Raw genomic sequence first — 16,175 nt, forward strand, 5'->3', positions numbered from 1 at the left:
TGACTTTGGACCCAAATTGAAACATTGGCTCTTTCCGGGTCTCAAGTCCAGGGGCTGCAAGACTAAAACTTAAACCTGAGTCTGCAACTTGCTGATGGCACATCTTGGAACCTCTCAGCCTTCATAACTGCATGAGCTAATTCCTTATAATAAATCCCTATCTATTATCTATCTATCTATCTATCTATCTACTGATAAATATATATCTGGAGAACCCTGACTAGTAAACAGTAAAATCCCAAGTCCTTACCAAGACCTACAGGGTCTTACATGTCAGACCTCCCCATTTCCTCTCTGACCTCACCTTCTTCCTCCCCTTCATGCACCTTGCTTCCACAGTTTGGTCTCAAATAAGTCAAACATGCTTCTGCCTCAGGACCTTTGCACCTGCTGTCCCTTCTACCTGGAATGCTTGCTCTCCCATGTGGCTCACTTCTTCATTTCCTAGGTGTCTCTCTCAGCTCAATGACATCTTATTAGAGGGGCTCATCTTCACACACACACACACACACACACACACACACACACACACCTGGATATATGACCTCCTCAGTCTTCTTCCCCTGCTTTAAGTTTCTGTCACATTTATGACTGCCTGGTACCTTTCTTTAATCTTTGTTTGTTTACTGTCTTCTTCCTGCACTACAATGATTCAGACAAGAGAAAACCCAAATATAAAATATATTAGGTAGCGGCAAGTTCTATAAAGGAACATAAAGAGCATGAGATGGTGTCATTTCAAAAAAGTGGCTAGGTCAGGCCTCCCCGAGGAAGGGACACGAGGGAGCCCCGTGGCGAGGCCAGGCCTCCCCGAGGAAGGGACACGAGGGGAGACTGGGCAAAGTGGAAGAGGCTACGAGCAGTGTCTCATCCTGGTCCCTCATCGCTCCTTTTTCAGGCAAAAGCCAGTGTGTCCTTCAGCTAGTGCCCCCCCCCCCCCAAGGCCTGCAGCTCCGGGCGCAGCTCGAAGCCAGTGCCAGCAGGAGTTGGGGGGCAGGGCCCCAGCTCCCCCTCCAGTGAGCCAAGTCTGAGGCGCGATCGAGACCACCTCCCAGCGGCCCGCTGGACTGAGCCTGTAACCTGCTCGCCCGCACCAGCACCGGCTGCCTCCCCTCCTGTGCCCGGGCTTGCCGCCCCTGGACTTGCTGGCACGCGAAGCCTCCTCTCGGGGGGCATCTAGGACAGAAAGAGCTCACCTGGTCCCCGGTGGCTCCTCGATCTTCTGATGGAGCGTCGGGCCCATGGAGAAGGCCTCTGCCAGGCGACGCCACGTGCCGTGGGGCTGCGGGCACAGGCAGGACGGTGCTCAGCTGTCTAGGGGTGGCTGTGACCTCAGCATCTCACACTGTCCCCACGCACGAGAGCATGACGTTCAAATCCGGTCGAGGCCCTGCAGGGAGCATGTGGTTGCACAGGCCTGTGGTGAATTTACAGAAGCATGTTAACCCAATATGCATACTAAATAGCATGTAAATTATGTTCTTTCAACCCATAAGTTTAGACATGTCCATAGGAATAAAAATTTATGACAATGATAAGATGTATGGTCGGCATAAATAAGCTAGCCCAAGCAAAATATGCTAAAAGTGCTATGGAAATTCTCCAAGTTAAATGAGGGATGCCAGCCCCAGCCCGCAGTCAGGAGGGGAAGCTGGGGTCCTTGCTCCTGCCTCGGGTCACTGCAGGACAGGGAGACAGTGGTCCCTGCTCCCGTACAGACAGGGTAGCTGCACCTCGTGGGGAGGGCTCTGCCTTTGGAGGGGTCACCCTTAGAGATGGGGACAGAAATCACTCCAGGATCCAGTGAAAAGCCTTTCAACAGTGGTGATGACGGTCAGTAACAGTAACACACTAGCTCGTGTTGTGAGGACTAAGATTGTGCCCATCACCCGTCTGGGCCTCTGTGGCCCTGCTCATTGGATTCTTCCTCCACCCATGAGGTGGGCACCGTGAGCCTCGTCCGACGTGAGGAACCGGGCTCAGGGGTGGGCTGTCGTCAGCAGCGGACCGACCTCGGGGGGCTGACCCCGGAGGTGCAGGCGGGGCCACGATGTTTTCGCGCCTCCACTGAACCCCGTGCTAAGAGAATCTCTGGGGAGTAATTACTTCAACCTTCTTGCTGTACAGATGAGGAAACTGAGGCCACAGGGGGACTTGCCCAAGGTAATGGCAGAGCCAAGACTCCGACCTGGGGTTTCAGACCCCACACTCACGCTCTTTCGAGGGCCAGGGCGCCCCTTCCTGCGGCCACGGGCAGTGAGCTGAGAATGTCGAGGGCCTGGAATCCGTGGGACTCCTGGTCTCCCCTGTCCTTCCCGCGTGGCCCTGAGTCCCAGGTGGAGAAGGTCTGCCTTCAGGTTCGCAAAGGGCGGAGCAGGGCATTCAGCTCCTGCTCCCAGATGGTTTCTCCCCCAGCCAGAACACTCGGCCCTGCCTTCTGGGTGAGCGGATTAGACAGAACACAGATCAGCGGTCACCTCGTGTCTAGCTCCCCCTTCCCAGTGGCTCAGCTCTGTCACTTTGCTGAGTCAGCACAGTCCCCAAGGAGAAAGTTTCGTCCGGGGTTCGTTCTGTTGCAGAAAATCAACCTACACCAAGCCTGCCAGCCCAGGAGGCGACTTCAGGGGTCTGGGAAGCCCAGGTGGAGTGGGCTGTGTCCAGGGACCCAAACAGTGTCTTCAGGACGCAGTGTCTCCATCTCTGCCCCTCCTGCCTGTGGGCCATGTTCTCAGGGAGGTTCTCTCCATGTGGGGGCGAGAGCACAGCCCGGAGCCTGCAGAGGGGATAGGACCCCGTCTTCCATTTGACAAGATTTAGGGAGCACCTACCAGGGTCAGGCACAGGGACAAGGCCACAAACAAAACAGACGTAAATCTCACACCCTCTCTAAGGAATAGACACTGTGTTAGAGCGGGCGGGGAACCAGTTAAACCGCATAAGGAGGTGGTGCCCTGCTTCCGCAGTCGTCCCTGCCTCTGGGTGAGCATGGAGCTGCATGGAGGGTGGAGCAGAGGACAGTCCCGGGGGGCCGAGTGCTGCTGCCACCACTGTCAGCACGGAGGCCCCCGCCAGCACCGTGCACGGCCAAAATGCCGTTAACAAACACACACACGAAGAAATAAGCAAATGCTCCCCCGCTCAGGATCCTGCAAGGTGCAGCGCTGGGCTCCATGCAGGGAGCAAGAAAAGACAAGGCCCCTCGTGCCAGACAGCCCCATTACCAATGCCAGAGCCGTCCTGGCAGGAAGGCTGCACACAGACATGCCATGATTCCCCGGGACCGGGGCCAAGCATGAGGCCACAGCGGGGGGTCACGCCAACAGAGTGCACCAAAGGAGAGTAAGACACGTGGGTGCTGTGGAAGGTAATCTGGACTTGGTTAAGAGCATAGACTCTGGAACCAGACTGCCCAAGTTCGGATCCCACTTCTGCCTCTTACTTGCTGTGTGATCATGAAGAACTTACTCACCCACTCTGTGCTTTACAGTCCTCATCTAGAAAGTCGGGATGATGACAGCACCCACCTCATAGGTTTTTGAAGAGACTAAATAATGAAGCAAGTAAGTTGTGAAGCAAAAGCCCTTAGAACAGTTCCCAGCACAAAGCAAGAGCTGTTTTTCCACTGTTACCCTTTGCTATTATGAAAGAACAAATTCCCATGGGCAGAAGGGCAGAATGCCCGCTGAGTGTGTTTTTCCCATTTTATTTATTTATTTATGTTCATTTCTTATTGAGTTGGTTGGGGTGACATTGGTTAACAAAACCACACAGGTTTCAAGCGCACAATCCACAAAACACCATCTGCTCACTCTGTTGCCCGAAGTAGTCTCTCTCCATCTCCATTTATCCCCCTTTTGCCTTCTTCCACCTCCCCCACCCCCCCTTTTCCTATGACCATCATCACACTTTTGTCTTGTCTCTGTGTTTTATATATATATTGTGGGGAGGGGCTTAATTCCTTCACTTTTTTTCACCCAGCACCCCCAACACCCCTCTGAGAGCTGTCAGTCTGTTCTACGTATCTATGGTTCTGTTCTACTTTGTTTGTTAAATTATTCTGCTCATTGGATTGCATATATAAGTGAAATCATATGGCATTTGTCTTTCTCTGACTTATGTCACTAAGCATAATACTCTCCAGATCCATGCATACTGTCATAAAAAGTAAATTTTCTTCATTTTTACCACCAAGTAGTACTCCATTGTGTAAATGTACCACAGCTTTTTTATCCACTCATCTACTGATGGAGACTTGGGCTGTTTCCAGATCTTGCTATTGTAAATTACACTGCAATGAACATGGGGGTACATATATTCTTTTGAATTAGTGTTTCGGGTTTCTTCAGATATATTCCCAGAAGTGGAATCACTGGGCCATTAGGCAGTTCCATTTTTAATTTTTCGAGAAAACTGCGAACTGTTTCCCACAGTGGCTGCAGCAGTGTGCGTTCCCTCCAGCAGTGCACAGGGTTCCCTCTTCTCCGCATCCTCGCCAGCACTTGTCCGTTGATTTATTGAAATAGCCATTCTGACAGGTGGCTTTAATTTGCATTTCTCTGATGATTAATAATGTTGAGCATCTTTTCATGTGTCTATTGGCCATCTGTCCTCTTTGGACAAGTGTCTATTCAGATCCTTTGCCCATTTTTTAATTGAATTGTTTGTTTTCTTGGTGTTGTGTTGTATAAGTTCTTTACATATTTTGGATATTAACCTCTTATCAGATGTATCACTGAGTACTGAGCTATCAGCCCAGCGACACCAAAGCACTCTTTCTTCTTTGTATTTTCCAACTTGATAAAAATATGATTTTTATTCTAGTGCAAAACAAACAGAACTGCAAATTCATGCTTCAAAGTCACACTCCCCATTTCATCTTCTTTTGCAGATGGCTCTGTAACATTTCTTTCTCTTTTTTTTTTTTTTTTTTTTTTGTACGTGCCCCTAGCCGCTAGGGCCTAGCGGGAACTGAACCCAGGTCTCTCTGGTCCGCAGGTCGACGCTCCAACCGCTGAGCCAAACCGGCCAGGGCATCTGTAACATTTCCAACATGAGTTCCTTCCCTTCTGGGAAGCTGAGGGACACGTGGGCTTCCCGTGGGAGTCCAGTGCAGGAGAGGGGGACTCACCGTGCCGCCAGCTGGGTCTAAGGAAAACCTCCCACCCCAGCAGAGCCCAGTGGCAGGTGCAGACCAGTGGCAGCTCAGAAGGGAAAGAGCAGAGTCTGACCTCGGGTCAGAGTTCAAACCTCAAGAAGGCCACAGATTAGCTGGCGACCACGGGGAGGTGGAGCCTCCCCACGCCTCACCCGTAGGACAGAGAGAAGGGTCCCTCACTGTCACGGAGCTGCGTGCGCCAGGTCTGCCAGCACTCGGCTGAGCCTGCTGCTCCGAGGTGCCCTTGCACCTTCCACTTTCTCATCTCCTGGGGGCAGGTTGTTCTTCACGGCTGCCTGGGCACTGGGAGATGACAGCGGGGAGCCACCGGTGTGGCCGCATGCCTGGCAGCTCTGCCCAGAGGAGGGCTGCCGGCTCGTCCCAGCGTCTCAGAGGCCCCTCGGAGCTGGCCCCATTTCTCGAACTGGCTGAGGGCTCCGCGGGGGAGACAGGGCCTCCAGGAGGATGAAAAGAAAGCCCACAAAGCTTTGAAGCGCTGGAACACCGCCGGCTCCTCCTGGCCTGCCGAAGGGGAGATACAAAGAGAATCTGTGATGAGCCGAGGCGGGACAGCCGAGAGCCGGGATCTGCATCGACAGCTTAATTCTCTGCTTTCTTGTCAGCCCTGGCCTGCAGCGAGGATAATTCAGAATGAAGAATGTTTTTCAAGGAGGAGCAAGAGTCCCTCATCTGAAACTAATTTGTTGTCCAAAATTGCGGTGCAGAAGTTGTTTAGAAGCTGCGGATTAAGCGGTGCATAACAACACAGCCAGCTCCTGCTTATCCACACCCATGGATGATCCAAGAACAGATGCCCCCAATGATTTCTGTCTGGTTTCATAATGCAGGATTCTTTTCCCACAACATTTTCGTTTGCATTTCATTGTCTTCCAGGCATGAGCCGGAGAGCAAGGGGATCTATAACACGCCAGGAACCGCAAACCAACCAAGTTCTCGACGCGTGCCCTGCAATGCGGGCGCTGCCGGCGTGGCGTTTGAAAGTGGAAACAATGCAGGGGAAGGAAGGAGGAAGTGAGAGAGAAGGGAAACCATTGGATTTGGGTAGTTTTCACTCTCCCGCCAGGGAGAGTGATTAAGGGCGTAGCTCTGGACTCAAATCCCAGCTGTCTCCTTCTAGGTGTGTTCGACCTTCCTAGCCTTAGTGTTCTCCTCTGGACACTGGAGTCACAGCACAGCACGGTATAGGCTGTCGTGAAGAGTCAACGGGATCGTCTGTGTGACGTTTAGCACCAGCCTGGTGCTCAGGAAGCCTTGGTGGATGCAAATCAATACCAGCCAATGTTGGTCACAAGCAGCTCTCAGCAAGCTGGCTGTGACCTCCTGTGACTGGCGTGCGTGACAGCTGTGGGGTTCCATGAAGGACCCCGGGGCTGTGGAGAGTGAGCAGCCCTTCCGAGCTGGGAGTGGGGATGACCCAGGTGTCGGGGGAGGAGGCAGCGCAGCTGGGGAGAGCCCAGGACAGCTGTCCGTCCTTCCATGCGCTCAGCAGACGGGTCCACCGTCCAGTCTCAACTATCCTGTCCAGGGGGGTAAAGCAACCTGATTCATGGGAAATTGGCCATTCGCAGCTGGGCTTGGGAAATCGAACAGCCTTCCGTGGCGAAGCTCAGACAGCAGGTTAGGCGAGAGACCCAGGTGTGCCGGGGGGGGGGCAGGGGCTCCACTCCTGAGGCCGCCGTCTTGGAAGGGGGACATCCGAAGACCTTCAGCCTGCTCCAGTGTGGGTCTGAGCGGAAGGGAAATGGATGTCGGGGTACAGAACCACCACGGGGCACGGTGGAGAGTGCAGGTGCCGGGAGAACGATTCCAGAGCCCAAAGCTCCAGCATCGTCTCCCTGCCCTGGGGAAGCCGAAGCAGGTCCAGGAACCCAAGCCGCTCGGCTAGGTCAAGGCGCAGGTCCAGGCAACACTTACCCTGGAGCAATGGGACCTGGATTCCAGGTCTGGGGAATAGTAATAATAATCACAGTAACCGCTTCTTACCAACTAGGTCCTGTGCTGAGCTCTTTACGTGGATGATCCCGCTTGATCCTCACACACTTTATGAGGAAGGCCTGATTTTTATTCCCATTTTATAGATGAGGAAATGAGTCTCTAACGCTAAAGAAATTGTCTTAAGTCACTCAACCAACAAGTGGGTGATCTGGGGTTTGAACTGAAGTCCCTGTGATTCCAAAGTCCCTGTTTTAACCACTCTGCTGGGCCAGTCACTTCAGTGAGACGAGCTCAGATGCTTAATCTGTGACGGGAGGAGCTTCCAGACCAAACTTCTGTGGGAAACCTCAGAAAGAAAACCGCCCGAGGTGGGAGCCGCCTCCTCTGTGTCCCGCTAGCGGGCCCACCAGCTCGTGAGAGGGGCGCGGGCCCAGGGGCCAGGCTGGAAGACCACAGCCACGCAGACACCAGGACAAATTTCTTTCCACATTTGCTCACAAGGGCCCTGCTCCCTCCGGCCCCCCAGCCCCAGAGTGCGGAGGCCCCGCTGACCCTGGGTGCTCAGCCTGTCCTCAGCCTCCGCCCTGACCCACAGCCCCAGCCTCTCTGCCTCCGGCCGCCCTGCTGCTGGCCACTCACCGGCACTTGGGGGGCTTCGGGTCTGGAGGCCCCTTGGAGCTGCCCTCGCCCTCAGGGAAGGACACCGAGGCATCTCCTGACCGCTCTCCTCTCCCTTCTCCACCCTGGCTGCCCTCCGCGCCCGCCTGCCGTGCCCTGCGGATCAGAGGGGCAGAGAGTGCTGAAACAAGCCGCCGGTGGGGGGAGAGAACCTCTGCTGGGCTGGCCACCCCTTCCCTCTGCTGGCTCAGCTCTCCAGCTCCTCAGCCGCAGAGCCTGGGCCGCCTGGTCAGCACGCGTTCTCTAGTTTGGCCTCAGCCCTCCATCTAGCAGCCCCACCTCATCTGACCTCTCCCTTGTGCTCCACCTCCCCACTTCTCCGGCACTCACCCTGCCTCTCAACCGCCAGGCTCCTCCCCACCCCACGCAGCAAGCATCGGTGAAAGGGCGTCTGAGCAGGGAGGGACCTTACAGGTGAGGAACTGAGGCCGGAGGGCAGCGGTGTCAGCCACGTGGCTGGTTAGAGGCAGAATTCTGGCTGGACCCACGGCCTGACTTCCTGTTCAGTGGAGGAGGGAAGCTGGCCAAGAGCCAGCAGCAAGCACATGCTGGGCATCCCAGCCGGGCTGTGTTCCTGGGGCCTTTCCGGGGTGGCCAGCAACAGGCTGCCCCGCTCTCCACGTGCCCTCACTCCCTGGCCGTGGGGAAATGAACCAAACTATGAACAACGGCCTCCTGGGGCCCCGGGATCCAGGCACCGTTTCCACCAGTTTCCCCCAATATGAAGAAAAGCTCCTGAGACTCCAGGATAAATCAGGAGGTGGACTTTGTAGCCAACGGAGAACTTCAGCCCAAAGAAACGGGCCACATGTATTTAGCCGCTGTACCACCGCCAGCCCTCCCGGCCCCCGGATCCGCTCCCGGGCTTTGGATCTCTGAGCATTTGAACCTCTGAGTGAAGAATTCCCCTCATCAGAGAGCAATTGCCCCTGGCTCCCCACACTTCTAATCACCAAGCCAAGGTATTAGTTCTTGGGAGTGTGATTGATTTCCAGGGACTTGGAACTTAATTACATTTTTGCACAATCTGTTTGGAATCCTCAGAGAAGCAAGACACTTTCTGTTCTTTGAACTCACATGTAGGAGGGCTTTCGGTGTCTCCAATATTCCGTCTCCCTCCTCAGGCAGACGGGCTATGCTGGGGCTGTCAGTCTTCATCTTTTCTCACCAGGATCCCAACCCCGCAGTTTGGCAGAGGAACTTGGCTCCTCGTGCAGAAGAATCCCTCGCGAGGTCCTCCCCACACCAGCAGTCACGCCGAGAGCCCAGGGGAACGTGAGCCCGCCTGGGATGCAGGTCCACACGCCCCTCCCAACCACAGCAGCCCAGCGGCCAGCCTCGCCTGCCAGCCCAGCGGGCCAGGCCTCCGGCTCCCATCTCAAGCAGGAGGTATTCTTGTTGTTACTCTAATCATCGTCGTCGTCATGAATAACTGTCAGCCACTGAGCAGGACGTGTAAGATATTTTGCACACATCCGCTCATCCCATCCTCACAGGAAACCTGCTGAGGTTGACATGACTCTTCCCACCGACCAAGAAGGACACGGTGCTCAGAGCTCAGCCAGGATGACGGGACTAGAAGCGCCGACTGGGTTTCAGGTGCCCCACCCTCTGGAAAATGACCTCAGTGGCCGGGTCAGCATGTGTTCTGACGCTCTGATGACCAGCCCTGTCCTCTGTCTCCCCAAGGCCACCTGGCCTGTGATCACATGTCCCCTTAGGACCTGCACCCCCTCCCCGAGCCCGATGGCGGAGTGCTGTCCGGCTTTCTAAAGCACCTGACAGCACAATGAGCAAATGGGACAAAAAGATAACTTTCCTGTAGGTGTAAAATCTTATCAAAATTAAAAGCTGAGCCCTGGCCGGTTTGGCTCAGCGGTTAAAGCGTCGGCCTGCGGTCCTGAGAGACCCGGGTTCGGTTCCCGCTAAGGGCATGTACCTCGGTTGCAGTTTGTCCCCGGCCCTGGTCGGTCGTGCGGGTGGCAGCCACTCGATGTGTTCCTTTCGCATCGATGTTTCTCTCTCTCTCTCTGTTCCTCTCTCTCCCTCCCACTCTACCTGAACAAAAAATGGAAAAATGTCCTCGGGTGAGGATAAAAAAAAAAAAAAAAAAATTAAAAGCTGAAACAAGTCTATTTCTAGTTCTGCCATCGTAATCTGTGTTGTTCCTTTTACACATTGTATATTAATGATCGAAAGCTCAAGAATAATGTTAGTAACATCTATACAGTAAAGCCATATGCGATTGCTTCGGAGATAAGTGTTATAAATAAATAAAGGCTGTCAGAAGCAAGGTGGAGAGAACGTGCTTGATGACAGCCACACGCCTGTCCGGCATCCAAGAAGCGCCCGAGTTGGCTCCCTCATCGTCGGCGGAGCCCACCTGTCAGGACGCCTCTGTCAGGTCTGTAGCCCCCTGGCCCCCTCCCTCGTGCTGACTGCTCGCCTGGGCCATGGCTCCCCGCCAGCAGGCGCTGGCTCACAGCGGCTTCCCCCAGACCTGGGCTAGTCCAGGCCTTTCCAAACCTGCAGGTTCACAATGTCCCAAGCACTGGCCTGTTGGGAGTAGCCCAGAACACAGACAGCCTGAGCCAGGGATCCCCTCGCCCTAATGCCGTCTGCCTTCCTTCATGGCCCAGAGCTTCTAATCTAGAGGGTCAGACAAGATGCCAGGTTCAGTGGAGGGTCTCACTCGCAGACTCAGATTTTTAATCCTGGGTGGCTTTTAGTGGAATTTCAAATCTGGAAGCTTCCTATGGGCTGCGATCTTCCTATGATCTGGTTAGATCAGCACACATTTTGACGGCATAATAGGAGAAGGGGTTCGACATTTCTAGAAACAGATCGACAAGCTCGGATCTTCCTAGTGCAGTGCAGACCCACAGGTGGGTTCTGAGGCACTTGCTGAATGTCTAGGTCAGTGATGTATGCTGCACAGGTCACACGGAGACAGAGGGTACTGGTGAGTCTGAGCTGTGCGCTGGGGACTGGTGGACACTGTGGTGCAACCAGGTCGGCCCGTGACTCCCCCACCCATGCCCACCGCCAGTGTAGATGCGGCACCAAACCTGAAACCTCTGTCTCCAGACATTCCCAGGAGACCAGTAAACCTGCTCCCTGGAGGTATGCGGCTCCACGCCAGCCCCTCCTGGGGCAACGCAGCCATTTCTCTGACCCTGGCTGGCATCCAGGCCAAGCACAGGTCAGGGGTATCCCAGCTCACCAACATCTGGGGTCGCCTGTAAAAGCACACTCCAGAGCTCACAAGAAGCAGGCCTCCTCCAGCTGCAGGCATCCCAGAAGACACTTGCTATTGTGAGAGCCACCAAGTCATGGCTGGGAAGAGGAAGTGATGGTGAAGCTGGGAGGCCAGGGGTTGGGGTAGAAAAGGAGGAGGGTCGCCATCTGCAGAAACTTCCGAACCTTTCAGGAGGGCACAGTCAGCGGCCCTCTGTCTCCTCCCTCCGGCCGCTTGGGCATGGGAGCCGCGGAGCAGCCTGAGAGGCAAGAGGCTCGGAGGTTCTGGGGCTGGGGAAGAGGAGCAGGTGCTGAAAGACAGGTCGGTGGAGCTTCTTCCCTAGACCAGGCCAAGACCCACAGCTCTGGGCACGGCTGGGTCAGGGCAGGGGGGTCTTCCCCTTGGCCGAAGAAAAGGAAGAGGGAGAAAACATGGAGGAGGTTCTGTTTCGTACTTCTAGAGATTCACCCGAAGGATAGAGCTGTTCAAGACAGATGTGGATTCCGCCTCGTTGTGTTGGGCTGGACCGGGCTGAGAAGACACATTCATAAAACATCAAAAGGAAAGTTCCGGTAGCTCCTCACAGCCCTCAGACTCCACTCCTCTTTGAATTTCTGTCCAAAGGGGTATTTCTAGGGTCTCAGGCATGGGGAAGACAAGGCTGGAAATTCACTGGGTCAAGCAGCCCGGCCACCTCGGTGATGATGACCATCGCCTCTGGGGGCTGTGGGAAGGCTGGGGCTCAAAGAAAACAGACGTCTCCTATATGTACCCATCTGCTTGGGGGCATACACAGTGGTGACACGTCATCGATTCCCTCGGGCCGGGCGGGAACTAGAGTGTGCATGTGCAGCCAGACTTCTCCAGACGGGAAGAGAAACGAAGACTCCACAGGCAGAGGCAACCGCTCGTCCAGGCAACACGATGTGAGAGTCTGACTGGTTTGGTCTGATTGGAGTATGGAGCACGTGGCCTGGAGGAGTCACTGACGATCAGGCACCATAAACAGCCATCTTCTGGGCACAGAGGTACCAAGATGATATATTCGCACTCAACCCAAGTGTCCTTTGTCACAGTTTGCCCTTCCCTTGGGCAGTCATGTTGGAAAGAAGATTCCTGAAAGGATCATTAAGATATTTTACCAAAGACCCAATTTTCTTCCTGAAGCTGATCTAAAGTGAGAGATTTTACTAGGACGTAGGTGAGCCAGACCCTGGACTCTCCTTGCCCACCCCAGTCCTGGGGTGTGGTCTCTACCCTCAGACCCATTCCTCACCCTCCCTTTGCTCTGTTCTGTACCGGGAGTGGGGGGCACAGGGAAATCGACCCTGCAGGTTGCATGCCCCAGGCTTCTGGCTCCGTTCAGAGTCAGGAGAGCAGTGGATAGAAGGAAGAGAGAAGCCAGAATCTCTCTCCCTCTGCCTCAGGTGGTGTCTCTGCAGCACCTGTGACTCCTCCCTGCCTCCACCTCCGCCTCCCACCAGACAAATGCATTTTGGCTTCAGGTCCCACTGAACACACCCACCATGGTTCCAGCGTCCACCTGATGGCCTCAACCCTCAGGCAACATGTCACCCTCCCTTATCCCCGGTCTGGGGGTAGCAGTGTCTTTCCAAGGCTTGTTGCGTTGCCACACCATCTCTTGTTTGGCTTCCCGATTCTTCTATCATCGGCTTCTTGTACTAAATCCCTCTGTAGTAAGCACTGAAAGTCTCCCTCTGTTTTTCAGCCTGGACGCTGACTAACCCAGAGACGGTGTTTTATTCATCTTTGAGTCTCCCATCATACCCGACGCAGAGATTCTCTGAGCGAGTGCTTATGGGATGGACAGAAGGATACCTGGTTGATTAGATAGATAAATGGTGGTATAGTTAGGTAGACTAAAGGACTGATGACCATCATGATTTCATGATTTCAAGAGGATGTTTTAATTTTGTGAAAATAAAGAAGTAAATTCCAAGAGAACTACTAAGAAGGTGATTCCCAGAGGCTCCTGAGAACAGCCAGGGTTTAGACAGCTGTGCGGCCGCAGGCAAGCCCAGGACGAGCCAGCAGCCGGACAGGCACAAAGACAGAGGGGCACTTGGTCAGGCTGATTGCCTGAGGTGTCTGAACTGAGTCTCTCGTTCCTCCACTCCCTTCCTGGATCTCTTCCTGTGCTGGTGGAGGCCAAGGGGAAGGTATATTAGTGGCAATTTGCATCTGGCAGGCATTGCTATCACGTTATTATGCCCGAGTCTCTGCAAAGTAAAGGAGATATAATGGAAGGAGCTTCCTCGCCATTGATTCTCACTTGAAGAAGTTGCCAAATGATGATAGTTCTAGACTGGAAAGAACCTAATTGGCCAGACAACTGTCGTCTTTGGGGTTCTTGGGGATTTTCAATAATTACATTCTCAGAATCCTGCATCCTTCTTCTGAGTACATTGCCTTGAATAATTAACAACTCAGAGATCAAGCCTTTCCAGAGCCACTTTGCTTGTCCCCTGACACGCGGGGTTATGCTGAAAGAGGCTGTGAAAGGCATTTCCATCTCGCGATGGGCAGCTGAGAGCACCGAGCATCCAGTTCCTGGCTCGGCCGCGCAGCTGCTGGTGTCCCCAGAGAAGGCGGCACCTTTCCGTGAGTCTCAGGCAGGTCCTCTCCCGTCTTCCTCACAGATTTTTGTGAAAACCAGATGAGATTACGGTGAAATGAAATCTAAAACCATAAAGCTCAACACCACCATGCCGTTTGTTTTGTAGTCGCTCAGTCATCCACGGAGCTGTAACCTAGAGCCCTCTAGCTGTACCGTAATCCCCAGCCGTGCTGCCAAGTCATACAGGGTGGATCTGCCCGCTGAGAACTCGGAATGCAATAGGTCAGGCGAGGAGAAAGAGAGCAGCCAGAATTCCTAGGCAAGGGGCTGCCACTGACCAGATCTGAATTGATAAAAACCACCAAAGGAGACGAAGCCTCTCTTGGGCCCCTCACCCTCAGCACCCTCTCCTTGACCTCAAGAACAGCATTTCTCATCGAAGGTTTCCTCCCGAGACCAGTGCTCCGATGTTGTCCATCCTGCCCATGTCCCTACACCAGCTTCTGCCTCTCCCAGGGCTGCTAATCCCACCCCGTCTGAATCTGAAATGCCACTGTGGTTGATTCTACCGGGACATAGGCTACCCTGGGGTTCCCTCAGTCATGGAGTGTACCCCCTTCCTAAAGGCTGCGTGTCTCGATTGGCCTGACCGCTTTCAGATAGTATTTCAGGTGGAGGAAAGAAGGAGATATTTGGAGGAGGAAACGTGGGGAAAAAGAGCCTTCATAAAGACCCTTATAAGGCCTGAATGGTCATGGTGAGACTCTCACCTTTATTCTACATTTCTCCCCCCAGCCCAATTCAGAGTCGGAGGCCAGAGGTAAATCCACCCAGAGGGTTGTTGTCACCTCTTAACTCCGGGGGGACACAGAATTGGGTTCTTTGTTCTCATAGCTCTTGGAATGGAAGCAATTCCCTGCAAATTCAAGACCAGTTTGCAGCCAAGGCATTCTCATGAGGACAGACCGTTTTATAAAGCTTCTCTAGCAAATGTTTTGTGCCAGGCTGGCCTCCCCGCCACACTGGCTGTCCCCCTGATTCCCCTCTGCACCATGGTTGGTGTGTGTTCAGAGCATGAAATCTACTTTCCAGATTAGCCCCAACAAAGCATAAGAGGATGAGGCAGTCTGCTGACACTAACCCACTGCAAAACCAATTTAAATGACCACGTCGATCAACAGTTATTCACTGAACATCAACCAGCCCTGGCTATGCTCTACTCAGAACAGCCACCCCTCCCCTCTTCTCAGCCTCTTCTGTGACTCCTCTCCTTCCTGACCCCTCTGCCACCCCCACCACCAGCAGCAGCATCACCAGTAATCAAGTTGACAGCCCCTCAGGAGCTGTCCAGAATTTCAGCACTGCACGTTAAACCAGGAGGCCGGTCACTGACTTCCTTTCCCTCTCTTTGCCAGAAGCAGATGGAAAAGGTGGGAGGAAGGGGATTATTTATTTGCTAGTCTTGCCCAAAGCATCTCTGTTTTGAGGGTCAGTTCCCTTCATCCCCACCCCAAGCCCAGCATTAGCTTTGCTGACGGTGGCCTCAGCCCAGCTCCAGGAGGCCCTCCCTGACCCTGTCTGCTTTGCATGGGAGCCTCTGCACTGCACAACTTTCAGCTTCAGGATTTTGCAAATTTTATGAGGATTTTCAGCGAAGCTGGGTTTTAGCTCCCCCGTTTCCCTCCAGCTAAAATCAAGATCTTTCATCCAGCTCTGATCTCACAGGGACGTTTTTCGCTGCACTCAGGACATGATTAAATAACAGGCACACGTGCACACGCCAGCCCCAAACCCTTTTATTTCCCAGATCTTTCGCCAGTAATGAAGTCTGAAATGGAAAACTACTGTGCAGAGAAACTGTAGCAACAAGAGGAACAATGAGCCAGCTCAGTTCCTTCTGGAGGCAGAGTGAGGAAGTTTGCTCATGAAACAGGGCAAATTAAATGTTATGTATCAACTGCAAGCCTTTCCGAGGAGAAATCTGGGGGGTTCAGTGCTCAGCAGTTGGGGGGTCCGTTAGCTGTGGAATCAGGAAACTTCTGTCTTTCCATACTCTCTAGAGAACCCAGAGAGGACGAAGGGTAAAGGAACATCCTTTTCTTTGTCTGGATGATGTGATCATTAACTCTATCAATTATGACAATATAAAGAAGTCATTAAAATGCAATTATTACAGCTGTATAAGTTTATAACTGCATAACTACATCAAAAAGCCACCATTGTAGGTCTTTATGTGCTCCATAAACCTGGATAAATTGCAGCAAAGGAAAAAGATACTTGGATATGAATCAGGAACCAGCTAGACTCCTCTTCCACTCTGTGGACAGCAGCCGTGAGGAGCCTGGGCCTCGGGAGCCCCGGGGCCTGCTGGATTCTTCCCTTGCTCGAGGCCTGCATCACCCACGATCTGTCCTTGGTCAAACTGATCCAAACAGATAAAATGAAAGCCAGCTAAGCAAGTACAAAAAAATGATCACAACTCCACACATTTCCATAATGCTTTATAGTTCTTACATTCAACAACCCTATGGCTACATAACTATTCTCATTTTATACATTAAAAACTGAAA

This window comes from Molossus molossus, unplaced genomic scaffold (assembly GCF_014108415.1).
Source record: "Molossus molossus isolate mMolMol1 unplaced genomic scaffold, mMolMol1.p scaffold_m16_p_20, whole genome shotgun sequence".
NCBI lineage: Eukaryota > Metazoa > Chordata > Mammalia > Chiroptera > Molossidae > Molossus > Molossus molossus.